The sequence below is a fragment of the Chiloscyllium plagiosum genome, unplaced genomic scaffold, assembly GCF_037043375.1.
Source record: "Chiloscyllium plagiosum isolate Xiang-an unplaced genomic scaffold, Cpla_swu_hap1 HiC_scaffold_37, whole genome shotgun sequence".
Lineage (NCBI taxonomy): Eukaryota > Metazoa > Chordata > Chondrichthyes > Orectolobiformes > Hemiscylliidae > Chiloscyllium > Chiloscyllium plagiosum.
The window spans coordinates 20611322-20636389 of NW_028270175.1; the positions used below are offsets into that span (position 1 = coordinate 20611322).

At 42.9% G+C, this 25068-nt stretch overlaps 1 protein-coding gene across 2 annotated transcripts in view; it reads right to left on the reverse strand.

Annotated features, from left to right (window-relative positions):
* The window catches only part of slc45a1 (solute carrier family 45 member 1), a 62107-nt gene extending 37516 nt beyond the window's left edge, over positions 1–24591 (reverse strand). The window contains exon 1 of one of the 2 annotated variants that reach the window (XM_043675933.2): positions 24182–24591. The gene's annotated coding sequence lies outside the window, so the exon portion shown is untranslated. Of the gene's footprint in view, positions 1–13632; positions 14103–24181 lie in introns of those variants that run through there. The other variant, XM_043675932.2, reaches the window with a different exon arrangement.
* Positions 24592–25068: the final 477 nt, after the last annotated feature.

Consider the following 25068-nt stretch of genomic DNA (forward strand, 5'->3'; position numbering starts at 1 on the left):
CTCCAGGAAAAGAAGACCCAGCCTATTCAGCCTTCCCATAGCTCAAAACCTCCAAGCTTGGTAACATCCTTTTAAATCTTTTCTGAACCCTTTCAAGTTTCACAACGTCTTTCCTATAGCAGGGAAACCAGAATTGAATGCAGTATTCCAGAGGTGGCCAAACAAATGTCCCAACTCCTGTACTCAATGCACTGACCAATGAAAGCAAGCGTAACAAACACCTTTTTCACTACCCTGTCTACCTGCAACTCCACTTTCAAGGAACTATGAACGTGCACCCCAAAGTCTCTTTGTTTGGCAATACTCCCCAGGACCTTACTATTAAGCGTATGTGTCCTGCCCTGATTTGCCCTACCAAAATGCAGCATCTCACATTTATCTAAATTAAACCTCATCTGCCACTTTTCAGCCCATTGGCCCATCTGATCAAGGTCCTGTACTCTGAGGTAACTTTCTTCGCTGTCCACTACACCATCAATTTTGTTGTCATGTGCAAACTTACTAACCATATATCCTATATTCACATCCAAATTATTTATATGAATGACAAAAAGCAGTGGACCTTTCTGAAAGTGCAAGCAATTCTTTAGTATCCGGGTGAGTGGGCGAATGTATAATTTCTAAATGCATTTGGTTCCTCTAAGTTAAGTAACAATTATACATCATTTGAAGGCTGCATTGTCTTTGATGCCCCACAGTGAACAATGATGAGATGCCAGGCTCCAGTGAGCACTGGGGACAGGGTAGTAGAAAGGATTGTGACATGCTATGATCTAGTAGGGTGTGTGGCCTGATGCTTAAACAATAGTTGGGGTGGGAATGTACTGTTTTATGTGTAAAGTAGTTTGAGCTGTGTTACTGTCAAGCTGTGAGAAGTGTGGTTATGACTGCTATAGTACTATGTTGATAACAAAGAGCAATTTCGGATTGTCAACGCTTGACCAGGTCCACAGCTGTCTTCCAAGTGGAGCTGCTGCAAGGGATGCTGGTCTATCCTAGGATTTCCAAACAATGGCAACAGAGTGATGGAATCAGGCTAGCATCAGATGAGAGGGGTACAATGAAGTGGGGTTGATAATTAATGATGCAAATTTGGGATGATTGGGCAAGTAAACTCGCTGGGTTTCAAATCTTCTACAAAACTCAACAAAAATAACATTTATCTAAAAAATGGTAAGATTTAGCTGAAAAAAGTATTTTGGGAATAAAGCAGTTGATGTCCACTGCATATCATTCACAAACACGGGGAGGAAGTTCGATGATAGCTGTACAAAGCTGTGATGTGACCACATCAAGAATTCCGGTTATATTTCAGGACATTGTACCTTTAGCCTTGCAAAGATTGGAAAGGACATTCACCAGAATGTTATCTGGGCTCCAACTATTGAAAGGGATTACATAAACTAGGCCTTCCTTCCTGCATCAACTAGGCCAAGCATTCTATAGATTCCCCCATACCCTGGCATGTTCCTTAAGTAGCTTTGTTGTGTCCTGTCATGCCCTTTCCAAGTGTAGTTTGTCCATGTGACCAAACCTCTATTCCAGCTAACTGGATGACCATCCAGCTTCCATCCCTGCTCCCACATTTGCTGATATTTGAGATAATTCTCTCTCCCCAGGCACTGGTGCCCCACCCCACCACTTCAAAACTACTTTAATCTTCCTCTCCTCTCAAAACAAAACTTTCAACCCTCTAACCTTGAAATCTACTGCCTCATCACCAACTTCCCTTTTCCCTCTTATGACTTTGAGTGTGCACTGTTGCCTCCCAAATTTCCTAGAACTCCAAGATTGAAACATTACAAACAGATATGCATCTCAAACACAGCACTAGATCAGCTTATATCAAAGTCATAATCAATATCATGTGTGACTGTGACAAAGGTAAATTAGCCCTTCTGCCCACTTGACCAGTTGACCACATCACTCTCCATCAATGTCTCTCCACTGCCATCTAGCTGGGTGAGACTGCATTCACTCGGCTCATTTCCTCTCTAACTGGACATAGCCACAGTATCCACTGCAATGGCTTAACTTCCTGCATCTGAACTACCATTGTTACTGTTGCTGACAGGCTGGTGAAGCAGGCACTCTTACACATTTAAGAAGCATCTGGATGAGCACTTCGAATGCTAGGGGATAATAGGCTATGGACCAAAGGCAGGTAAACAGAATTAGTGTAGTTTGGTGTTTGGTGGTTGTAAGTCAGCATAGACACAGTGGGCTGAAAGGCCAGTTTCTGCACTGTATAATTTTATGACTCTAAATATTATGAGAACTGAAGACATTGGCCCCATCACAAACTCCATTCCTCTCTTTGTGAGAGCTTGAGGCTGAATTAGCCTATTGACAATTGACTCTGAGATGGCATCTGACCACATATCAGTACCATGAATAAAATCTTCTTCATCCATCTTTGTAACAACATCAGATTTTGTTTCTACATCAACTCATTTGCTCAAACCCATTTCTCTGTTACCTCTAGAGCTGACTGCTCCAGTGGTTGCATAGGTGGCCTCCAAATATCTACAGGCTGTAAATTTAAAATCATCCAAAATTCTGCTACCCATAATCTAACTCATAACAGCTCCCAGGTTCCTATCAACCTGTGTTTGTTCAGTTACTTTGGCTCCTCCTTAAGCAATGTCTCAATCTTAAAGTTTCTTATCTTCCTTGTTTTCAACTCCTACCATGTCCTTGCCTTGCCCTACCTCTGTAATCTCCTTCAGCACAACAACATTCTGAGATTCCTATGAATCTTCCAATTTGGTCTCTTAAGCATTCACTTCTCTAAATTGGTCCTAAATTGGTGGCTGTGCCTTTAGCTGGCAAGGGTTCTAAGATTTGAAATTTCCCATACTCTCTGGATGAACTCTTACATTTCCCCTTTTAAAATGTTTTCTTACAAAAAAGCTCTTTGCCTAAAATTTTGATTATATATTCTAATATCTCCTAACCAACCTTATTTGATAACAAAGTTATCAAGTTCCATCTGATCCAGACATGTGTCACAACACATCTGAACATGTTGGTTAGAAAATATCCTTACCTGTGGACCTGGGTTCAAAGTTCAAAAGTGTGGTGCTGGGCTTATGCCCTGCTTCTTCAGGGCTTATGCCCAAAACGTTGATTCTCCTGCTCCTCGGATGCTGGCTGGCCTGCTGCGCTTTTCCAGCACCACACTTTTCAACTCTGGTCTCCAGCACCTGCAGCCCTCACTTTCTCCTAGTTGACCTGGGTTCAAATCCCACCTGGTGCAGAACTGTATAATAACATCTCTGAACAGGCTGATTAGAAAAACTAACTAAAAAAGCTGGGATCTGTGGAGGGGGCGGGCAGATTGGAGGACCTCCAAAAACAAATAAGGTTGTGAGAAATCTCAACATATTTTAGTACAATAAGGATCCACAAGGAGGGTGTGTCTATGCTGACCTACAAACACTAAACACCCACAAGAATCCAAACCTCCTGGTTTACAGGTAGGGACACTGCCATTGCACCCCAAGAGCCACTACAGACAGGGACACCAGTACAATATCCAATGAACATCACCTGCTCTCATTCAACTCTCAGGCTGTTCTGATTGACCCTTAGTGCTCTTGTCCTTACCTCTGAGCCAGGAGACCCACATTCAAGTCTCACCTGCTTTAGGTTTGTGTAATAACATTTCTGATTGGTTGATTAGGAAAATATGTTTTTCCAGATCTGATTGGAAAGCTTTCTGATTCCCACCCATTGATTGAGATTGCGCTAACAATATCAGTGTAGAGCAATTGGATCCAATTGCAAATCCTTCCCTTTTTGGACATCATATCCCTCATGTAGGTGTGCGATATCCTGTCAAAGGCCTTCTCCTGGTCCAGGCTGATGAGGCAGGCGTCCACTCCTCTGTCCTGCATATAGGTGGTCGTATCCCTGAGGAATTCGAGACTGTCAGAAATTGACCTGCTTAGTACAGCACAGGTTTGTTCAGGGTGAATCACTGATCCCAGAGCAGACCAAACCCAGTTTGTGATTTTATAGTCTGCATTCAGCACTGAAATTGGTTGCCAATTTTTGATTTCCTATTCTCCCCCTTCCATTTATAGATGAGGGTGATGATACCTTTCCTTATGGATTCAGTGGGTGCTGCTGCAGGACGACCAGACACTCACTCTTTATCACCAGGGCATACACATTAATTAGTCTCAGAGAAGTTTCTGTACGTTATTTCTATTACAAGGAGGCACCCACCCACCACCTGCTTGACTTCAGAGAGATGGTGAAGTTGCCTCCTTGCAGCAGAATACCCAGGCCTGAGGAATAGCAATCATTTCTCTCTGACCAAAGCAAAGGCCGATGGGCCCATAAGTTCAACCATTTTTTACCGTTGCTGAGGTGCAATTTCCCGCATTACTACAGAAACACGAGGTATGCTTTGACATTGGCCACTTACGCTCATGTGGAGACATATTGCGCTTCATACCTTGTTGCTCCATTTCCACGCCTTCTATTGTTCAATCTTCTATAACCATTTTCAATGAAGACAGACTTCATCTCACCTGTGTTATGGCCTGAGCTTAACTGGCGCAAACCTGATTGATTTTGGGCTCTCTGCTGACAAGAGGATTCTCGGTAATCCAAGATGGAGGATGGGAAAAATTTCTGGCTGTAACAGCTGCTCCTTTTTTGAGGTATTTTAGGTGTTGGAGGTGATTTCCTCGAATTCCAGGCGCAGCAATTTCTGTTTAATATGCTGTCGATTTGTTTTGGAACTTTGAAGGAAAAGAGTCAAAACAACAGCAGTTTTAACAGGGAGAAGAACAGACAAAGGAAGCACATGGTGAGGTCATTGCAGGAGAGAGAGAAAGAAACTGACACAGCAGTGAACCTGCACAGTTAATGCCTTTGCTGTTTGAATTCATGTATTGCTGGACATTGGAGTGCATCTGGGAAAATTAACAAACAATTAATCTTGGAGGAACCTGTTTGGGAGAGGTCACAGTACAGAAACAGAAGTGAATATTTAAGCCTGGCCTTACAGTAAGTCTGCAGTAATGGGAAGAGTGGGCTCTTTCTTGATTATATGTTTTATCGAGCTATGTCTCTTGATTAAACTTAAAATATAAGCCATAACTATTAATTTAATCTGGAGCAGTGTTTTGTAGAGGAATAGGGTGGTGCTATTTTCTGGGTCTGTAGATTATGAAGGAGCAAAAATGGCTTTAGTAAAGTGATAAGCTCTTTGTGTCAGATGTGGGATTTTAGGGGAGAGTTTACGGGTTACTGAGGATTACATCAGCAATAAATGCTGTTGGTTGTGAATCCTATCAGATCAAATAGATTGATTGGAGAGACAGTTAGAGGCAATGAGGAATTTACAACAAGGGGATGTAATGGATGGCAGTTATAGGAAGGGGGAAGAGTCGCAGATACAGTCACATAGATGGGTTAACTCCAGGAAAGGTAAGAGAGGTAGGCAGTTAGTGCAGGAGTCTTCTGTGGCTATCCCCATTTCAAACAAGCATGTTGTTTTGGAAAATGTAGGGGGTGCTGGATTCTCAGGGGAACATAGCACGAACAGCCAAGTTTCTAGTATTGAGACGGGATCTAATGCAATGAGGGGTATGTCGGGTTCCAAAAAATCAATTGTGTTAGAGGACTCTCTAGTCTGAGGTACTGTCAGACGTTTATGTGGCCAGCAGCGAAAAATCAGAATGGTGTGTTGCTTCCCTGGTGCCAGGATCAAGGATGTCCAGAGAGGGTGCAGAATGTTCTCAAGGGGAGAGGAGCAGGGGATCGTTGTACACCCTGGAACCGACAACATTGGAAGGGAAACTGTTGAGCTTCTGAAGGGAGATTACAGAGAGTTAGGCAGGAATTTAAAAAGCAAGTCCTTGAGAGTAGTAATATCTGGATTACTCCCTGTGCAAGAGCTAATGAGGGCAGGAATAGGATGACAGAGCAGATAAATGCATGACTGAGGGACTGGTATATGGGAGAAGGATTCACATTTTTGAATCATTGGAATCTCTTTTGGAGTAGAAGTGACCTGTACAAGAAGGACGGATTGCACCTAAATTGGAAGGGGACTAATATACTGGCAGGGAGATTTGCTAGAGCTGCTCTGGAGGATTTAAACTAGTAAGGTTGGGGGTGGGACCCAGGGAGATAGTGAGGAAAGAGATCAATCTGAGACGGGTACAGTTGAGAACAGAAGCGAATCAAACAGTCAGGGCAGGCAAGGACAAAGCAGAGAATAAGGTAGGACTGATAAATTAAACTGCATTTATTTCAATTAAAGGAGCCTAACAGGGAAGGCAGATGAACTCAGGGCATGGTTAGGAACATAGGACTGGGATATCATAGCAATTACAGAAACATGACTCAGGGATGGACAGGATTGGCAACTTAATGTTCCAGGATACAAAGGGAGGCAAGAGAGGAGGGGGAGTGGCGTTTTTGATAAGGGATAGCACTACAGCTGTACTGAGGGAGGATATTCCTGGAAATACATCCAGGGAAGTTATTTGGGTGGAACTGAGAAATAAGGAAGGGATGATCACCTTATTGGGATTGTATTATAGACCCCCTAATAATCAGAGGGAAATTGAGAAACAAAGTCAGGAGGAGTATACTTAAGAGGAAGATCAGGAGGGCAAAAAGGGGACATGAGATAGCTTTGGCAAATACTGTTAAGGAGAATCCAAAGGATTTTTACAAATACCTTAAGGACAAAAGGGTAACTAGGAGGAGAATAGGCCCCCTCAATGATCTGCAAGGCGGCCTTTGTATGGAGCCGCAGGAATAATGCATCATTATTTACTGTGGGAAAGGACATGGAAGATATAGGATGCAGGGAAATAGATGGTGTAATCTTGAAAAATGTCCATACTACAGAGGAGGAAGTGCTGGATGTCTTGAAATGCATAAAAGTGGATAAATCCCCAGGTCCTTATTATGTTTACCCTAGAACTCTGTTGGAAGCTAGGGAAGTGATTGCTGGACCTCTTACTGAAACATTTGTATCATCGATCATCACAGGTGAGGTGCCAGAAGACTGGAGGTTGGCTAACGTAGTGCCACTGTTTAAGAAAGGTGGTAAGGACAAGCCAGGGTACTATAGACCAATGAGCCTGATGTTGGTGGTGGATAAGTTGTTGGAGGGAATCCTGAGGGACAGAATGTATGTATTTGGAAAGGCAAGGACTGATTAGGGCTTTGTGCATGGAAAATCATGTCTCACAAACTTGACTGAGTTTTTTGAAGAAGGAACAAAGAGGATTGATGAGGACAGAGCAGTAGATGTGATCTATATGGACTTCAGTAAGGCGTTCGACAAGGTTCCCCATGGGAGACTGGTGAGCAAGGTTAGATCCTATGGAATACAGGGAGAACTAGCCATTTGGATACAGAACTGGCTCAAAGGTAGAAGACAGAGGGTGGTAGTGGAGGGCTGTGACCAGTGGAGTGTCAGAAGGATTGGTGCTGGGTCCACTACTTTTTGTCATTTACATAAATGATTTGGATGTGAGCATAAGAGGTACAGTTAGTAAGTTTGCAGATGACACCAAAATTGGAGGTGTAGTGGACAGCGAAGAAGGTTACCTCAGATTACAATGGGATCTTGATCAGATGGGCCAATGGGCTGAGAAGTGGCAGATGGAGTTTAATTCAGATAAATGTGAGGTGCTGCATTTTGGTGAAACAAATCTTAACAGGACTTACACACTTAATGGTAAGGTCTAGGGAGTGTTGCTGAACAAAGAGACCTTAGAGTGCAGGTCCATAGCTCCTTGAAAGTGGAGTCACAGGTAGATAGAATAGTGAAGAAGGCGTTTGGTATGTTTCTTTTATTGGTCAGAGTATTGAGTACAGGGGTTGGGAGGTCATGTTGCGGCTGTACAGAATATTGGTTAGGCCACTGTTGGAATACTGTGTGTAATTCTGGTCTCCTTCCTATCAGAAAGATGTTGTGAAAATTGAAAGGGTTCTTAAAAGATTCACAAGGATGTTGCCAAGGTTGGAGGATTTGAGCTATATGGAGAGGCTGAACAGGCTGGGGCTGTTTTCTCTGAAGCGTCAGAGGCTGAGGTACAATGTAGCCATGGGCACCCGCATGGGCCCCAGCTATGCCTGTCTCTTTGTTGGCTACATAGAACAAACCATCTTCCGCAGTTACACCGGCACCACTCCCCACCTTTTCCTCCGCTACATTGATGACTGCATCTGGTGCCACCTCGTGCTCCCACGAGGAGGTTGAGCAGTTCATCAAACTCACCAACACATTCCACCCTGACCTTAAATTCACCTGAACCATCTTTGACACCTCCTCCCACCCCTTCCTGGACCTCTCCATCTCCATCAATGACAACAGACTTAACACTGACATTTTTTACAAACCCACCAATTCCCACAGCTACCTGGATTACACCTCTTCCCACTATATCTCCTGCAAAAATCCCGTATTCCCAATTCCTCCGGCGTATTTTCTCCCAGGAGGACCAGCTCCACCAGAGAACACACCAGATGGCCTCCTTCTTTAAAGACCATAATTTCCCTTCCCACATGGTTGAAGATGCCCTCCAACGCATCTCATCCACGTCCCGCACCTCTAGCCTCAAACCCCACCATTCCAACCGCAACAAGGACAGAACCCCTGGTCCTCACATTCCACCTCACCAACCGCCGCATAAACTGTATCATCCGCCAACATTTCCACCATCTACAAATGGACCCCACCACCAGGGATATATTTCCCTCCCCCCCCATCCGCTTTTCGCGAAGACCATTCCCTCCATGACTACCTAGTCAGGTCCACGCCCCCTGACAACCCACCCTCCCTTTCTGGCATCTTCCCCTGCCACTGCAGGAACTGCAAAACCTGCGCCCACACCTCCCCCCTCATCTCCATCCAAGACCCCAAAGGAGCCTTCCACATCCATCAAAGTTTCACCTGCACATCCACAAATGTCATTTATTGTATCCTTTGCTCCCGGTGCGGTGTCCTTTACATTGGGGAGACCGGACGCCTTCTTCCAGAGCACTTTAGGGAACATCTCCGGGACACTCGCACCAATCAACCCCACCGCCCTGCGGTCGAACATTTCAACTCCCCCTCACACTCTGCTGAGGACATGCAGGTCCTGGGCCTCCTCCACCACCACCACTCCCTCACCACCTGACGCCTGGAGGAAGAACGCCTCATCTTCTGGCTTGGCTCACTTTTACCCCAGGGCATCAATATGGACTTCACCAGTTTCCTCATTTCCCTTCCCCCCACCTTACCCCAGTTCCAACCTGCCAGCTCAGCACCATCCACATGACCTGTCCTACCTCCAATCTTCCTTCCCACCTATCCACTCCACCCTCCTCTCCAACCTATCACCTTCATCCCCACCTCCATCCACCTATTGCACTCTTAGCTACCTTCTCCCCAGCCCCACTCCCCTCCCATTTATCTCTTCAACCTGGAAGCTCCTTGCCTCATTCCTGATGAAGGGCTTCGATTTTCCTGCTCCTCGGATGCTGCCTGATCTGCTGTGCTTTTCCAGCACCACTCTTATCTTGACTTTACTATGAACAGGCGAGAGTTAATTGCATATTGTGGTCCCGCCCCTTCCGTTTTACAATACACTGTATTCAAATATACTCCATTGTGAGCTGAATGAAAGAAAATCTGTAATACATGAATTTAAGCACTAGGAGGAGCATTGTGACTACATCTCCTCCTTAGTGACAAAGTGAGTCAGTCCAGCTGCAGTAAACATTGAGTCAACCCTGTGGGAAATCTATAACTGAATCTGAATTTTAGCTCAGGTTGAAATGTGCCGCAGAAATTATGTGTTTTATGTTGAATGTAAGGAGAAAGTGATTTTCTGTAAATTAACAACCAGTAGCTGTCATTTATTCTGAAGCACCTCCAAATTTGGGATAATTCTATGATTTCATATGGAAGTCAGTGAGGCCTAAAGTGGGGGAATACAAAATTTGCAGAATCAATTGAACAATAATGTTTTTATGTAAAGTATATGATCACCAGTAAAAGAAAATTAATGCATATGTCAACCTATTACTGAAAAAGACAATATTTTGTTGAAATTTTTAATTTGGCACTCATCAGGAAAATATGCAAGAAATACTAAAGGAAAATAAAACCAATGTTTATACTGTATGAGAGGGGAGTGTTGTTTGGTTGGTAAGTGGGCTGTGATTGGTAGAGGCATTGCCATGGAAAATGCAGATTTTAACTATGACTGAAAATTAACTGCCAAACTTCATTAAATTTTAAAGAAGGAAAGTTGAAATTAATTGGTCAAGATATTGTCCTTTAGAAAACAATCAAAGAATGACTGTCACCTGTTTTGTTGTCTTGAAACAAGCAGTGTGTGTGCATGTTCTTCCTGCTTTCAAAAAAAGGGCCCTCTGTATTAATATATGCAGCTTTGAGTACATGCAAGTGTGCCATTCTGCTGGCCTGAAAGACAAACCTAAATTGATCTTCAGAATAATCCTTTACACACTCTTTACACATGTCCTGTATGAAATGACACCTAGCCTTCTATCTGATCCATCGTTCTGATACAGTTCTACCTTTGAATCCACACTTGCATGTAAAAAATTCCTATCAGTGTCTTAATGGGCTTCATTAGCACTCAAATTCAAGTTTAAAATGGAGCAGTCAAATGAGGTCCTTTTTCTTGATGTCTGACTAAGAAATTGGCCATGAGGTTCTCTAGTGCTGTTGATTACAAAGTGGCATTCATTTGTCATTATACAGACCAGGGTTCCTACAGGTCCTGATGAAGGGCTTTTGCCTGAACCGTCGATCTTCTTGCTCCTCGGATGCTGCCTGACCTGCTGTGCTTTTCCAGCACCACTCTAATCTAGACCATGCTGTATAAGATTGGCCTTATAGCAAACTCGCAAATAGGCCAGAATCACTTACTCCTTCAGTGAACATAGGGAGAAGTTATGGAAAAACACAAAAGTTCAAGCAAATGTATTGCAAAGCAGAGCTGAACTGAAAAAAAAATGCAACGTTGACCTATACAATAAATCATTTCACCGACAGTGAAGCAGTGTCAAGTACAGACTACATGGGGACAAGATGAGCAGAGGTGTAGCTATCAGTGTTTATAAAGCCCAATGTAGGTTGATTGTCTTGGAACAAATCCAAACTTCTATCACCTACTCAGTTTTAGGAGGAGACAGCCTTGGAACAGTATCACCATATCACCTACATTCTGTTACTTTGTGCAGATGAAGGACTGTATGATTATTTACAGGGAACCTTGAAAAATGCCCCATTTCCTAGGGTACTCAAGAAATATTTTTAAAATGATTCTTTCATGGAATGTGAGCATTGCTGCGTAACGTTTGTTGCTCATCCCTAATTGCTCTTGAGAAGGTGATGGCAGCCATGTTTTTTGAACTGAAATTATTCTGGTGTAGCTATAACTATATTGTAAGGTAAGAAGGGAATTCCAGAATTTTGACTCAATTACAGTGAAGAAATTACAAAATAGTTCCAAATGAGGATGGTGCATGTTGGAGAAGAGCTTGCAGCTTGAGGTGCTCTCATGCGTCTGCTGTCCTTGTCCTCCTAGGTGGTAGAAGTCACAAGTTTACAAGAAGTTATGAGAGGAATCTTGGTGAGTTGCTACAGTGTAATTTGCACATGTTACACTCTGCTGCCATTATACAGCATTGGAGGGATTCCATGTTTAAGATAATGAATAGTGTGCCAGTCAAATGTGCTGCTTTTGCCAACGTGGCATTGAACTCCTTGAGTGATGTTGGAGGTTCACCTATCGAGGCAAATAGGAAGTATTCTATCAGACTCCTGACTTGTGCCTTGTGGATGGTTGACTGGCATTGGAGAGACAAGCAGTGAATTATCTGCTGCAGAATTCCCAGACTCTGACCTATCTGGAGGCCACAGTATCTATATGGTTAGTCTGGATCAGTTTCTGGATCAATGTTAACACCTAAGATGTTGGTGATGGTGATTTAGTGCTGCTAAAGCCATTATATGGGAGAAGGTGAGATTATCTCTTGTAGGGATAGCACTTGTGTACAATGCCACTTATCAGCTCAAGTCTGAACATTGTCTATCTGTTGCTAGCATAAGTCTGCTTCATTACCTATGGAGTAGCAATTGGTTTTGAAGGTTGTGCAGTTATTAGTGAATATCCTTACTTTTGACCTTATGATGGAGAATATGTCATTGATGAAGCAGCTGAAGATATTTAGGCTTGAGACGTGCTGAGAAGTATCTGGGATGATGTCCTGGTGCTGAGCTGATTGAACACAATCACCTTCCCTAATGCTATGTATGACTCCCAACCAGTGACCAGTTTTCCTCACAAATCCCATTTACTTTAATTTTGCTAGTGTGCTTTTATTTACAGTGTCCTTGTAAAGTATGTTATTATTATTTATAGGAGTCCTCTGGAAGTGTATCATCAGGGTGTAATCTAGAACTGTATTCCGTATTGTTAAAACAAATTCTCACCCTCATTTATTGTGAAAGTCATTGTTTACCCATGGCCCAACATTTGCTTTTTGAGAAGTTTGTTGACAGTAGATGGACAAATGAAATCTCACTAGACTGGTAATTCGGGGTCTAGGCTAATGCTGTGGCAATATAATGGCTGTTGGAATTTAAATTCAGTTTACAATTCTAGAATTAATTTAGAATTGAAAGCTAGTCTCAGTAATGACGACTACAAAAGTCTTATTGATCATTGTAAAAATTCACATGGTTCACTGATACAGTTCTAGAAATGAAATCTTCCATTCTCCCTTGGGGTGACCAAGATGTGACTCCAGATACATAGTAATGTGATTGTCTCTTAAATGCCCTCTGAATTGGTCTTAGAAGGCTTGGAAATATATTGCTGTTCCTTCAGTGTTGCTGGGTCAAAATTCTGGAACTCCCTCCCTTAATAGTATTATGCGTCTACCCACGGCAGATGGACTGCAGCACTTCAGGAAAGCAGCTCTCTACCACTGTCTACCAAGGGCAATTAGGGATGGGCAATAAATGCTGGTACAGCCAATAATGCCCACATCCCATGAATAAGTAAAAAAAACACTCAGTTCAAGATGGGCAACAAATTCTGACCCTGACATCACATACTAGGGATTAGATTAGATTACTTACAGTGTGGAAACAGGCCCTTCGGCCCAACACTGCCCCGCCGAAGCGCAACCCACCCATACATTTACCCCTTACCTAACACTACGGGCAATTTAGCATGGCCAATTCACCTGACCTGCACATCTTTGGATTGTGGGAGGAAACCGGAGCAAACCCACGCAGACACGGGGAGAACGTGCAAACTCCACACAGTCAGTCGCCTGAGGCGGGAACTGAACCCGGGTCTCTGGCGCTGTGAGGCAGCAGTGCTAACCACTGTGCCACCGTGCCGCCCACAGGATTCAGGAGGCTCTCATGTTGCACTATATGAGCTTATGATTGACAGGGTTCTAGTCTCAAATTCTTCACAAGATCTTTGCTCGGTAGTGAGTAATCAAAACTACAAGGTTTTGCACCTGCACTTTCAGTCATCACTTGGGCTCTGATTTATGGAGTTTTTTTTGTTCATATGTTATCAGCCAAGATTATTTTAAATGTGAGCAACTTACCAATTTCTATCTACATGAATCGTTACTCTTGCTGAAGCTGACAAGCCTGTTCAATAATTCCAGTACATTAAAGCTTTTTGTTTTTAGCTGTCATGTTTCCTGATTTGATGCCGCGCCCCTGAACTACATGGAATCCATTTCTTTGCCACGGAACATAAAGTTCTCTGCTTTACAGGCTGAACGAAGGCAATGGAATGTAACCCTGGCACGTGTCAGCACCAGATCCTCCCAGCTGTCATCAAGATATTGTGCAGTTCTTTAACTATGCTCGTCAGTCATAAATTTCAAAGTCCGCCCTGAGGGAGAGTAATTATTGCTCCATTCTGAGATAAGGTTGTGCTTTTGCTGGCACCTCTCCTGCTTCCTGACAACATCAGCAAGGACTTGAAAAGTGTGTGCATGTTGACCTGAGTTAACTCTTTCTAACCTTTGGGAAGGTGCCATTTCTATCACAGGGTGCTGTTTCTTGGAGTTGCCAATTGATCTGAGTTACCCGTATAGCAAATGGAGTTTCTGGAATTACAATCTGATGAGTGTGCGGGGAGATGAGAGGTAAAGAGTAGAGGAAGGGTAGCAGGGAAAGGCAATGGGAGAGGAGGCAATGGAGGGATGAACTTTGAGGAGGAGTAGGAGTGGAAGGGAGAGAGAGGGAGAGAGGAAGCAAGGAGTGGACTTTGGAAGAGGGCAAAACAACTAGATTCAAGATAGTAAATATCCCATTCAATTGATTTCACTACAAATGTCAAGGCAGCTCTTTTATGCTACAGTTCTAACCAGATTAGTGCGTGTGATTAACCAGATTAGTGCGTGTGATTACAGGCACTCAGATCAGAGTTCCTAAGATAAATGTGAACATACAGTGTTGCAGTAATTCTAATGCTACTCCCCAATATCAGGCCCTAAATCACAATCACTAACACACATTTTCTGACCATTAGCCCATCTGCTTATGGGAGCGTAATAATCAAATCGAGGGTCTTACGATTTGAACTCATTATTTAGGTTTAGTGTAGAACTAAGGAGGTGCACCCTTTCTGATGAAATATTCAGCTGAAGCTTCATCTGCCATCTTGATAAAGATCCCATGGCACAACTCAATGATGCAATATAACCTCGCGAGCACAAACCCAAATTTTAGTGCAATTTTTGTGGAATCTTGCTGTGCTGCCTTTCTTGCACAATCGTAGAGACTACACTTTAAAACTACCTAATTAACCATAAAGGATATCAGAATATTGTGAAAAAGATTTATAAATACAAATTCCTTTTATAGGGTACAGACAATGCAGACATTCAAATGCATAATGTATTACATTGAGAATAATCCTGTCCTCATGACACAAAAACTTGCATGTATAAGCATACCCGCTTTCCACTGCTTACTGATCAGGAGTAGAAACCCCCTGTCAGTTTTCCGCCTCCAACAGAGGCACAGAGACCACTTGCAGTTGCCCTTATGCCATCTAATGGAGACTCCATTGCTCAGTGTAGTCCACAATTGAAACCTGCTTAACCCATTTACCCAATGAAGTATTCAGATTTGTCTCACAGTGTGAACTTCAGGCAAGGTACAAACTGCACTCAGTGTACACAGAGGGTGATTAAGCAAAGAACCAACATTTAGATACAGCACCTTATCTCATCCTGAGGACATCCAAAGTATTTCATATCAATGAATTGTAGTCACTGGTAGAGTGCAGGAAAGCTTAGCTGGCATTTGGTGCACAGGAATTAACCACTTGACAAGTTTAGTTACATTCAGGATGATTTTCCCAGTGCTTCCTTCAATTGAGCAAGTGGGGCGGCATTCACCTCAGAGGGCAAATGGAGGCATTTCCACTACTCAAAGATTTCACTTCCACCAGTATGGCACCTACTCAGTACTACATGAGACATTAAATTTTTTTATCAAGTCTCTGGAGTGGAACTTAAAACAACACTGTTCTGACTTAAAATGATTGAGGCAAGAAAAGAACCCATTGATCTACAGCTGACTCAACATAAATGATTCAACTCAAACTCACTGTACTTTATACAACTGGACACAGTTTGCATTTATGAAGAATTAGTCACTAGTGTTTTAGGTCAGCAATTCCACAGGAGAATTCTTACACTAATGTCGGTACTTCCCATTAAGGATAAAGAGCCCTGTGCTTGATTTCAGTCTGAAGGGTTTCCCTGCAAATCCAAATGCTGCACTTCTCAAGTGGTTAATAAAAATCAGTTGTTTATTCAAGATGAAACCGAACCTGAATACTTCTGAACAGTTTCTCAAACCGACTCCTGTTCTCAAACCCATAATTTTGGCTCTGTTGAACATTGTTTCCTGCATGACTTGTCCTCCCACATAGTGAGTGAGTCAGATATCCAGTGACAGCGCCTAATATCCAGCTCACGTCATAAATACTGGAGCATGTCTCGAAAACACTTGATTGAGAAAGAACTCATCTAAACGAAACAGAGAAGTAAGTGAGCAGTGAGGGAGGGGGCAGTCAGTTTTGGATGGGGAATGGTGCTGAGGGAGGGGGACAATTAATTTGAGCTGGGAAATGGCATTGATGGAAGGAATCAGTCAGCCTGGGTGGGTCATTACTACTGAAGGAAGGTGTAATGAATCTGAGCCAGGAAATAGTGCAGAGAGGAAGGGCAGTTAATCTGGGATGGTGTGTGCTGCAGGAGACGAATGGTCACTCTGTACCAGGAAATGGTGTTGGGTGACTGCGGAGGTCAGTCAATCAGAGATGAGACATGGAGAATAGTACTGAGGGAGGGAACTAACAGTAAGGGCTCGGGGAACTGATATGCCAAATTGGCACTCAGCAGGGGAGAGGGAAACTTCTAGAATTTCTTTGTGTGTTCTATAAACGACTTACAGGATGTGCAAATTCTTTGCAAGCAAGCCTAGTCTTGTTAAACTCGTGAGACTTTGTCAATGGATCTCATAGATTCTGTGTTCTTCTGCATCTAATTGCAGTGTTTTTTTCTTTCCTGACAGCCCTGCTCTTTGCTACTGATCACTTTTGTTAGTGCTGAGTGTCCTCGATTAGCTCACTCAGGATATTACTTGTGTGATCAACCAGTGTACATTGACTGTTTTTGGTATGGTCACAGATGAGCCTGAAACTGCTTGTACTTTATGATACCCCATTTCATAGGCACAGTTTTAACATTGCCTGAAAAGCAGCAAGTCAGTGGATGACAAATGAAAATCACCTGCCATATGCGTCATAAATTATGGTGAACAATTCTCAGGTCCCCAATTTCAAGGAGTTAGTTTTCAGCCAATTCAACTAGTCAAGAAATAAGTAAGTGCATTGGACACAGCAACAACATTGCAACAGCAAATCTGCAGAATTGTATTCCAGAATTAGCTGCACCTCACCCAAGCAGTTCCAGTACTATTGTGGTATTCGCAGCTTTCTGGAAATATAGAAGATATCATCGATAGTGTTATCAAGCAGCACTTACTCACTGCTAAATGATACTCAGTTTGAGTTATGTCAGGTCCATCTAGATCCAATCTATTTTGAGGCTTAGTTCAAAAGATAATAAATAAAGTTGAATTCCAGAGGTGAAGTGGGAACGACTACCCTTGATATTGAGGTAGCATTTGATTAAATTTGGCAACAGGATGGTGACTAAAATTTAAATCAATGGGAATCCGGGAGCAAGGGCATGAACATTTCTCCACTGCTGGAGTCATATGCAGCAGAAAGGGACATTGTTGTGTTTGGTGGAGATCAATCGTGTCATTCTCCCCAAAACCCCAGGATGTCTCTGCAGGAGTTTCTCAGGGTAATGTCCTAGGCCCAACCAACTTCAACTGCTTAAGCAATGACTCCTTCCATCAAAACATCAGACACCAGGGTCCTCATCATTGAGCAGTGTTGAACAGTTTTGCGGAAGGGTCACTTGATCTGAAACATTAACTCTGATTTCTCTCTGCAGCTGCTGCCAGACCTGCTGAGCTTTTCCAGCAATTTCTATTTTTGACAGCTGTTGGGGTCTGTTGTAGGTGGTCAGACCATGTGTGGAGGCCCTGCACTGAGCTACTACATTGTAATGTCTTTTTGGAATTTCCTACCTTACTATAATGTCAACCCTTCAATGTTGTCCTATTTTTAACTTATTTTTCAACTCTGTAAATAATGCAACTACTTTATTCCTCTGCTGTACCCAAGAATTGTACCTAGTTACTTGTACCTAAGATGTCTCCATAAGAAGACAGACATTTGTAAAACCTTTTCTCTGTACTCCTACAATGGAGTACATGTGACAATAAAAGGATATTATGATGCATTTCCTCAGAAAATGAAGTAGACTGTGTGGGCATGTAGTAAGACCTGAACAACATCCTGTCTTGGGTTGATAAATGCTCAGCAATAACTATCTCCATAAGAGAAGTATTTTTCTCTTTGCCATGGTTGTCCTGATATATTTGTTGCAGCATGCAATTGCTTGATGTTTGTGCGACTGTGCAGCTTAGAGAAAACAATGCTTTTTCCTTGCCTGGACTGGTGCAGTTCCAACAATGCTCAATAAGTTTGTCAATATCCAGGCCAAAGCTGCTTTCTTGATTGACACCAGATCTATCACCTTAAATATTCATTTCCTTCACTGGTGGCACAAATGGTAGAAGTTCACATCATCCTCAAATGCACTGCTGCAACTTGTAAAATCGTACAACATTATTTTCAAAACCTGCAATTTCTGCTGTCAGGAAAGACAAGGACAGCATCTACATGAGAACACAGCCTCCTGTAGGTTCCCTTCAAGTCATAATATCCTGATTTGGAAAGATAACACAGCTACTGCTTGTTCATCGTCATCATTCATACCTTACAGTACAATGGGAATATTTTCACCATACAAAGGGATAAGCAATATGAATAATAAATACTGGCCAAATGCTGTGAATAAATTAAAAAAGAAACCTAGTAACTATGATCCATTCTACTATCTGCACCTCATATTCTGATTACACCCATTCTAATAGATATACCTTATTTCACTTCAAATACCTTACAATTAAAACTACATCCTTGTCTTTAAAACCCTTCCCATTTGCTGTCCCACAACCAACCCTCCTTAATTAATCCTGGCCACTTTGCATTCCCTTCCATCATCCCATTATCGGTAGTTATATCTGTTGGTCACTTTGACCTGACCTTTGGAATTTCCTCCTTAAATTCCTCTACACTTACACCGAAGAGACACAATAAGGTAGTGAGAGAAAGCAGATATCAACCTCCCAATGGACGAAGTTATATGTGCAGATGAGGGAGAGATCACAGAGTGTTTATGGCCTGGATGGACCCCTCCACTGTCCTTACTAAGCTGCATATACTCTCTGGAACCTCAACCAGATCTTCATTGGCCTCCCACTGGTTGTCCACTATTAGTCTAGGGTTCAGTATTTGCCTGGTCTCCCCACTGAGGCACAGTCTCTAAATTTGGAGTGATGTTTTTGTGCTGTTCAAATTAGCTGGTGCCAGTGTTTCAGTTTGCGCATCCACACCATTGAGGTGGGAGCATCTGAAGTGGTGGAAATTGTACAGCAAGAATGATTATAATGCAACCTCTGAAGTTCCCTCCTTCCCTCAGTTCTCAATACTTGGAAATGGCAGTAGCTGGAGTTGGTAACTGATTGTTGAAGAAAGCACAAAGATGACTGTGATTCAACAATGCAGATGAAGCCCAAACAAAGATTGCTACATCTCAGACAAACCATATGTTGTCAAACAGCCAATCTTTGTCACACACTCTCCCCTTCCCCCACTGCACCAAGAGAGGGTTCCTTGGATGTAATCCATACCTCCCCAGAACTAACTCTGGTGACTGTATCAAATTTCATTCCCTGTTGATTGAGTAGGTGGAAGATGTTCTCCTTCATTTTAGTTGCCACTCCCAAGTTCAGCACTCACCCACCTATCTTTTTCCTTTCATGGGTATTATGATACTTCTTCGACTACAAAGGTAATGGGGACAATGATAATCCCCACAAATCCTCCATGTGGTGTTGTCCTTCTTATACCTTTCAACCTTTCTCATTTTCACTGCCTAGGTACTGATAACCAGGAAGTTTGCTGTGTCTCCTCGAGCGAGCATTCTGGCCACCCTGAGTTCTTTATTCCATTTCCTGCTAACACCACCCATGCATGCATATCCTCCAACAGAGTTAGAATCCTCACTCACCCTTACAGAATGGAGAAGGTTGAAATAACTCCACACAGGCCAGTATCCTATCACCAAGTCACCCTTTATTTATACATGCATAGTGCTCATCACTGGTCCGACTTCCTCAGAGCCAGCTCACAGAGTGATCAGAACTTCTGTCACTCCTGTTTATATCTGTCAGTCAGGGCTTCCTAATTGGATCAGGTTTACAGCCCCAATCAGGGAACCCATACTCTATGAGGTTCACCTGGCTGACCTAGTTACATTCACTACATCCGAGGAGCAGCAGGATTGACGTTTTGGGCATAAGCCCTTTTTCAGGGCTTATGCCCGAAATGTCGATTCTCCTGCTCCTCGGATGCTGCCTGGCCTGCTGCGCATTTCCAGCACCACACTTTTCAACTCTGGTCTCCAGCATCTGCAGTCCTCACTTTCTCCTACATTCACTATATCCCTTCCTCTCTAAGTCCAGGGATGTAAATGTATTCTTTTTATTGTAGACTCTCTAGGGGCTTTTTTGTGCCAGATCCCGTTCCTTCAACATAGCCTTGGAAAGGGTGGCATGTACCAGACTGCAGTCCATGTTTTGTGCCTGGAGCATCTCAAAAGAAAGTATCTTCTTCAGGCAGTAATGGCATTGAGGCTGACAACATCTGCAATGTCCATTTCAGATTCTAGATTTCTTCACTGCTAGACAGAGGGATAGCCTCTGGCTGTTCTGGGGGGGGGGGGGGGCAAGTATGTTTTGCTCTTGCCCCATTTGCGAATTTGCATCTTTCATGTGATCCATGTGCTTGTTCAGCATAACCTCACCTACCTGCAATTTGTACATCATGGGACCTCACGTTGGCCATGCCTTTTACCCATGCAGGGCCGTGGTTTTGGCACCAAACTTCATCCCCTCAAGTAAATTATCTCTCTCACTTAGAGGAGTTTTATGTCCAGCATTGGCATTCCTGATAGTGTTTCACAACCTGTAGTGGCATGAGGAGTGGTCCTATAGTCAAATGGTATCAGGACAGTTTGGTATCAAGTAAAGCTGTAGACTGTTTTGTTAAGCTTGCCTGCAAAGTTTAGACTGCTCTTTCTGCCAGACTATTGAAGGATGGATGGTATGGAGATGTCCTGATATTCTGAATGCATTCAATTTTAGGAAATACTCAAATTCTTGATGTTAAATTATGGCCCCCTCATTGTCTGTGACCAACATATCGAGGAGTCCATGTATTGCAAAAGATGCTGACAGCTTTTCTATTCTTGTCCCCATGTTTGACAACTGAACTCTATGCACGTCCAGCCATTTTGAGTCGGCATCCATAATGACTAAGAACATTGAATCCATTAAAGGCCAGCATAGTTGACGTGTAACCAAGTCCAGGGTTTACCTGGCTATTCCCATGAATGTGGGGACGATGCTGGCGATTACCTTTGCCCTTGTTGATACTGTGCACTGCCCCCCCATGCAGCTATGTCTGCATATAATCCTGGCTACCAGACATTTTGAACACCTTTGGATGACCCTGCTGGAGTTCAGCAAGTACCTGGCAACAAACTTTGCTCAGGACAATCACTCCTTCTCCCCTTAATAAAATGTCATCCTCTACTGTTAACTGTCTCGCTGGGTCCAGGTTTCAATTCAGCTTGTGATGGCCCTTTTGTTTCCCCCATCACCAGCAGCTGTTTTAGTCTTGCTGGGATTGGATCTCTTTATGTCCAGTCTGACATTCTCAGGGGTGTCCAGAAAGTTTAAAACCAGAATAAACTCTTCCAGTGGTGGCACATCTGGTGATGTATCTGCCAGGGGGAGGACACTCAGTGCATCAGCGTTTGCTACTTGGTCTCTTGGATGGTGTTCCAATTTGTAATTGTGCACACTTAGAATGAGAGACCACTGCAGAATTCGACCTGAAGCGATGAGCAGCACAGCCTTGTCCTCTTTGAATTGATCCAACAGGGGTTTGTGGTCTGTTATTATTACAAATTTACATTTGTAAAGGTTTTGAAGAAATTTCTCACATCAAAGACGATTGCCAAGTCTTCCTTCTCTATCTGGGCATTTTTTCCGTTCTGCATCCAGCTCCGTTGGCTTGGTGAGAGTGTTCACTTCCATCAGCATACCCTGTAACTTATATGCTCCACTTGCTACATTTTCTAATGACAAAGCCAGTTATTGTGCCTGTTTGAAATCTAACAGGACTGTAGCTAGTAGATAGTTTTGCATGGTTACATCATTAATCCCACATACCAAACGGTCTCTCAGCATCTCATTAAGGTTAAACCAAAGTCACATGCCTCTGCCAGTCATCTTAACCTAATCAAACAAAACAACATTTCCTTGGTTTTTGAACTGTTGAGTAAAACCAATAAAGTCTCAGAATTAGAGGTGGTTCGGGGTCATAATATTTCTTAACTAAATCCATCAATTCTCGAAAGGTTTTAGTATCTGGTGCCTCAGGAAATGTTAGGTTCCTAATAACTGAAAAAAAGCTGTGGGTCTGGAAGATTTCTAGAGAATTTCTTGTTGTTTTCGTCTGTCCCAATGTCATGTGCCTGGAATAAAACAACTCATTCTTTCCACATACTGGGCCTAGTCTTCTATAGCAGGATCAAATGAGTCAAGCTTCCCAAAGAGCAGCATGATCCCAAGAAGTGCTTACCCCAACTCAAAGACAACTGTTACGAGTGAATTTCTTCAGGAGCATATTCTTCTCTGTCATCACCACTGCAATAACTCCACAGAGTCCTGTATCCCCTCACTAAGTCACCTTTTGTTTACACATAGAGTCATTGAGATGTACAGGACGGAAACAAACCCTTTGGTCCAACTTGTCCATGCTGAGCAGATATCCTAACCCAATCTAGTCCTACCTGCCAGCACCCGGCCCATAAGCCTCCATAAACCTATTCATATAAGCATCCAGATGCTTTTTAAATGTTGCAATTGTACCAGCCTCCACCATTTCCTCTGGCAGCTCATTCCATACACGTAGCACCCTCTGCATGAAAACGTTGCCCCTTAGGTCTCTTTTATATCTTTCCCCTCTCACACTAAACCTGTGTCCTCTAGTTCTGGACTCTCCCACCCCAGGGAAAGGACTTTGTCTATTTATCCTATGCATGCTTCTCATGATTTTATAAACCTCTATAAGGTCACCCCTCAGCCTCTGATGCTTCAGGGAAAACAGCCCTAGCCTATTCAACCTCTCCCTATAGCTCAAATCCTCCAACCCTGGCAACATCCTTGTAAATCTTTTCTGAGCCCTTTCAAGTTTCACAACATCTTTCCGATAGGAAGGAGACCAGAATTGCATGCAATATTCCAACAGTGGCCTAACCAATGTCCTGTACAGCCGCAACATGACGTCCCAACTCCTATACTCAATACTCTGACTAATAAAGGAAAGCATTCCAAATGCCCTCTTCACTATCCTATCTACCTACAACTCAACTTTCAAGAAGCTATGAACCTGCACTCTAAGGTCTCTTTGTTCAGCAACACTCCCTAGAACCTTACCATTAAGTGTATAAGTCCTGCTAAGATTTGCTTTCCCAAAATGCAGCACCTCGCATTTATCTAAATTAAACTCCATCTGCCACTTCTCAGCCCAATGGCCCACAAGATCCCGTTGTAATCTGAGGTAACCTTCTTTGCTGTCCACTACACCTCCAGCTTTGGTGTCATCTGCAAACTTATTAACGATACCTTTTATGCTCACATCCAAGTCATTTATATAAGTGATGAAAAGTAGTGGACCCAGCACTGATCCTTGTGCACTCCTACTGGTCACAGGCCTCAAGTCTGAAAAACAATCCTCCAACACAACCTTCTGTCTTCTACCTTTGATCCAGTTCTGTATCCAAATGGCTAGTTCTCCCTGTATTCCGTGAGATCTAACCTTGCTAATCAGTCTCCCATGGGGAGTCTTGTCAAACACCTTACTGAAGTCCATATAGAAGGGCTCATGCCCGAAACGTCGATTCTCCTGCTCCTTGGATGCTGCCTGACCTGCTGCGCTTTTCCAGCAACAGATTTTCAGCTCTGATCTGCAGCATCTGCAGTCCTCACTTTCTCCATATAGATCACATCTACTGCTCTGCCCTCATCAATCCTCTTTGTTAATTCTTCAAAAAACTCAATCATACATAGTGTTTGAGACTGGTCCAGCTTCCTCAGAACCAGTTCTCAGAGCGATCACAATCTTTGACACTCCTGCTTATATCTGACGGCCTGGGCTCCCTGAATGGACCAGTTTAACAGTCCCATTTTATGAGGTCTGATATTTTATGAGGTCCACTTGGCTGACGTTGATACTCCTAATCATAACAATGCAGCATGGTAACCAATTCTACAGATGGATACACAGATACCAACCTGATCTGATTCCACACTCCAGACATAGTTTGATTGGCACTTCCCGCTGTTCGATCATAGCCTAAAGGAGGGCATCCAGGAAGTTGTCATCAAGTCATGGGGCTGTTTGTAATCCTGTCTCTGTTGTTGTTTTAGGTAGCTGTTGTTATTGCTGATTCTCAATCAGTAGGACTCTTCAGAAATGAAACCTTGGCTGGAAACAGAGAGGAATGAGATAGGAAGCAAATTTCTATCAGCAGAACATTAGATACGCTAATCTATTAAAAACTATAGCAGACTATTCCTCACTTAGTCTTTATTCATCCCTCATCAGAACTTGTTGTTTACTGTTCATTTCACATTGGCTGTTCGTATATCTTTTGTTAAACCTTCAAAAATTTATTTTTAGTAGAAATATATTTAAGTGTGGCTATTTTTGGCCTCTTTGTTCTTTGCACTGAGACAAAGGTAGAATGTTTCTCTGCTGGGATGAATTGCACCTTTTGGGTGTGGTTACAGAATTGTATCAGTTATTGGAATTTTTGCGTCATGCTTTATCCTTCAGATCAGTAATAGTAGCCTGTCACTGTGCCAACAATCATCCAGTACCACCCTGTCCAGGTGAGATTACTGACAAACTACCAGTGAATTTAGCAATCTCTGCTCCAATCAGTGTGGCACAGGTTGGGTGAGATGGTTGCCTTAATTACCATGGTAACAGGATGGAGTCTCTGGGCTTAATGTGATTAACAGGTTGCAAAGACAAAACAAACCACAAAAACTGAAACAAAGTGTTCATGATAGCCAGTTCTGAGATATTGTTTATAGCTTTTAATCTTCTCTAAGACTGCAGCCCTTTACCAAAGGGCATAAATTAGATCTAAGCTGGTAAATGTTATAAAAGTCCA